Raw genomic sequence first — 4659 nt, 5'->3', positions numbered from 1 at the left:
CACGACACAAATTATGGCCACCTTATCAAAATTTGAGTTTCTAAGACTCGTGGCTATAGGTTCTAGCATCCCACTCGACGACCACATAGGCCATTTTCACATGGCTTAAAGTTTACAACCCACAATTCGACAAAATATAATAGCCTATACATGCCAAATGTTCTTCAACAACAAAAACAATACCACAAGATTTCAGCCGGTGTGATGACTTCAACGACGGTCCCGATCACGCATAAACAATACGAGTCCGAGAGACCTAAAATGGGTGACAAGAAAACACCGAGTGAGTTTACAACTCAAGAAGTCATAAGCATTCATCAATCCATCGATAAAGTTACTACAACATGAAACAATAAACGAGGCTAGGTACTCATCCATATCGAATCTATACCAAGTCATACATCCACATTTCATATTCTACACAACAAGATATTTGAGGCATTTTCACACACTAACTCATTTCCACCACAATCATACAATTTCAATCATCACATAGATTTAAGGCTTACCAAATTCAACCCCGAGCATGAACATATTTTCTATTCGTCATGAGCTCGAGGTACTTACCCGATCCGCTGTCCGGATTAGCTCGATAATGTCGCACACTCAGTGCCAATTGTAATGCAAGAGCATATAGTGAATCCGCACACTTAGTGCTATATGTATTCAACTCGCACACTTAGTGCTATATAATCAAACTCGCACACTTAGTGCTGTACAATTTTAAACCCGCACACTTAGTGCCAATCTTGTCACCGTGTCCATTTATACCCGCACACTTAGTGCCGAGACCAATACCTTATGTATTTTGCTGCCTTTATACATTCAACAATGGCATCATTCCATACACACACATTTCCATTTACACACCAACTCATTTAAACACATTTCCATATATATATTGATCATTTAAATCAACACCAAATATACGCTTAATGACTTACCTTGTGTTGGGTAAAGCAGTCCAAGTCGGCTACTCGATGACCTTCGTCTTTCCCTTGCTTGATTCTCCTTCTTTAACTCCTTGAGCTTAATCAATAAATCAACTAGTTTAACCCTCTTGCTAAACATTCATAATTCAATTACACATGCATATGTATGTTTGTATATTCGCAACCATCCTCACTTATTACCCATTTGGTCAACAATCTAAGCCAAGATAAGGCTTCAATATGGTTGCCTCTAACCGAATACATGCACACCAATCTACTTCCTTTGGTCGAATATGCATGTCTATGTGGAGGCCAATTTTACACTTAATACTACACAAAAAAAACAGCATACATTTTCCTAATTAACGCATTACATATTGTAGTTCTATACACATCTCTCATTTATTTCATAACCGAAACAACATCACAAGCAAATAGACACCTTAAAATAGTATGCATGTCATACCAATTCATCATGTGCAAACATATATTCATGTAGGTGCAATGGCCGAATTCTCAAGTGGCTTATATCCAAATATACACACATATCCAAAGCTTAAATCTTACTTACCATGCAACATGCATGAATCATACTTATGGATATAACATGGCCGAATACCACAACACCATACCGTTTCAATTTGGTCATGGTTAAACAAAGAACTTAGTATCTCATTCAAAAATGCTAAAAGAAAATCTAAGAATCCCCAATCCACCATCACATGAATCATTATCAAGCTTGATATTTAGCATGCAATGGCATTAACACCATATTCACTTTGGCAATTTCATTCCCATGACATAACAAAGATTTGAACCATGGGCTAACAAGAACATCAAGCTAGCAACTAAAATATACATGAATCTCATGGCAAAACATCAAACTTACCTTAATCTAGGTACAAGTATGGCCAAACCTCCTCCTAAACCTCTTCCAAACCAACATGAAACAAGAATTCCTTCCTTCTTCCTTAGAATTTTCAGCCCAAAGGAAATGAAAATGATGAACAAAAATTCTTCTTTCTTTCTCCACACTCACGACAATGGGCATGCATGAGACCATTTTTTTCTTCTTTTTTTGTTCCTTTCATTATTAAATTCCCATGCTCACTATTTTATTTTTTCTTACATACACCATTGTCCCAACATGTTTTATGACATGTTTTTACCCATAATCTCTTGTCATGGCGGCCACTAACTATTAGGGGGAAATTTGACATGCAAGTCCTCCCTTGACTACATGCACTATTAGGTCCTTATAGATTAGCCTATCACTTTTCAAAAGTGTCACACAAGTCCTACTAACTGAATTCACATGCTATCGGCTAAATCGAAGCTTGAAATTTTCACAAATTCATAATTACATATTCTAGACAATAAATATTACGTTCAAACATTTCGGGGACTCGGTTTAGCGGTCCCGAAACCACTTCCCGACTAGGGTCAATTTTGGGCTGTCACAATACATGCCATTTCAAAGTTCAACCAAAATTTGTACCAAAAAGGGGGCTTTGATAGTGTGGATGACTTCGACTTCGATGATCCCGAATCCGATAGCTAACGAGCAAAATCTATAAAACAGAGAGCCAAAGCAACGGGTAAGCATTTTAATGCTTAGTAAGTCTCAAGTAAAGAAATCAGCTTTGACTAAAGTATTACATTCACATAGCTAAATGAATCACTTTATTAATACACATTCTCATAATCATACTTACTTCACACTTCATCAACATATACACACAAGGTATCAACCTATCTAAGAGCCGAAAGTTCGTTAGTCGATTGAACGAATACTATTTCAAACGGATCGACTTTTCCGATGCACATGTAAACATACCTTATCGTATGGGTTTTTCGAGCGTATTAATTGAATTTATTACAGCACCAAAATGCTCACCTTCAACCGAGCTTCTTCAGAATTTAACCAGATATAACCACAAGCACAATTGCCTTCGGGTCTTAACCCGGATTTGGTATCTTGCACAATTGCCTTCGGGTCTTAGCCCGGATATAACAACTTGCACGAATGCCTTCGGGTCTTAGCCCGGATATAATCACTAGCATAAATGCCTTCGGGACTTAGCTCAGATATAATCACTAGCATAAATGCCTTCGGGACTTAGCCCGGGTATCATTCAAATGCTCATGTACACATATATCAATAATCACGACACATCCATATTTCATTCTCGTTACTAAGGCTCAAACACAAAACATTTATCAAACCTTTCCAATTTCGGCTCAATAGCCACACACAAAGAGCATGATTTCAATTGACTTTATAACTTAGTCCCTACGCACATTCGGCTGTCCGCCATAATATGACAAATCATTTCAATATAATTCAAGTAGGGTCATTACTCGAAGACTTACCTCGGATGTTGTCGAACGATTTCGACGGCTATTCGATCACTTTTTCCTTTCCCTTATCCAACTGTGGTCCTCTAAGCTCTTGAGCTAATTCACACAAATTTAACTTATTAAAATCTCATTATGATAGCTTATGGCTGAATGTGACAAGGAGTTTAAATGGTCATATGGCCATCCTTTAGCTCAAATACACAAGTGTCATGCACAATTTTTAATCACAACAAGCAATTCAATACAATTCATTCAAACATCAAAGTGAAGCTCAAGGTACTTAGCCCTTATATACATTAGACATTAGAGTCACATGTGTACGAAATCACGAATCGAATTCAACACATTAGTTAGTACTCTCCTTAGCCGAATTTTCCAAGCCAAGAATAGGCATCAATATGCTTGCCTCTAACCGAATGCATGCACACCAATCCCCCTCATGTGGCCGAATATGCATGTCCATGTTGAGGCCAATTATACACTTAATACCACACATAAACGGCATACATTTTACTAACTAACGATTCCATATTGTAACTCAATACGCATCAATCATTTACTTCATAACCAAACATCATCATGTGAAAATATATACCTTGAGATAGTATATATGTCATACCAATACATCATGTGCAAACATATATATATATATATATGCTAGAGCCGAATCTCAAGTTGATTGTAACTAAACATGAACATAAATCCAAAACACAAATCTTACTTTCCATGCAATGAGCATAAATCATACTTATGGATGTACCATGGCTGAATACATCACAACACCATAATTTTTTTTTGTCATGATTAAACAAAGAACTTAATGTCTTACTCAAAAATACTAAAAAGAAAGTCCAAGAGCCATCAATCCACCATCACATGTATCATTAGCAAGCTTCATATTTAACATTTTATGGCATTAACACAAAATCCACCTTGGCCAAATACCATCCCCATGATATAACAAAGATTTGAACCATGGGCTAATAAGAGCATCAAGCTATCAACTAAAAACATGCATGAATCTCATGGCACAACCTCAAATATACCTTAATCTAGATACAAGTATGGCCAAACCTCCTCCTAATCCTCTTCCAAACCAAGCATGAAGCAAAACTCCTTCCTTCTTCCTTAGTATTTTCGGCCAAAAGGAATGAAAAAGGATGAACAACTTTTTTTTTTCTTTGCTTTTCTTCAACTCACGGCAAAGGGGAGGGGGAGAAGCCTTCACACACATTTTTTTTTCATTTTTTTATTACCATACAACTTATTTTATTTATTCCAACATAAACCACTTACAAAACATGTTTCATGACATGTTTTGCCCATCCCCCTTTGTCATGGCCGGCCACTAGTTCTTAAATGGGGA

The sequence above is a fragment of the Gossypium arboreum genome, chromosome 8 (assembly GCF_025698485.1).
Source record: "Gossypium arboreum isolate Shixiya-1 chromosome 8, ASM2569848v2, whole genome shotgun sequence".
Classification (NCBI taxonomy): Eukaryota; Viridiplantae; Streptophyta; class Magnoliopsida; order Malvales; family Malvaceae; genus Gossypium; species Gossypium arboreum.
Note: the sequence above shows the minus strand (reverse complement) of the source record.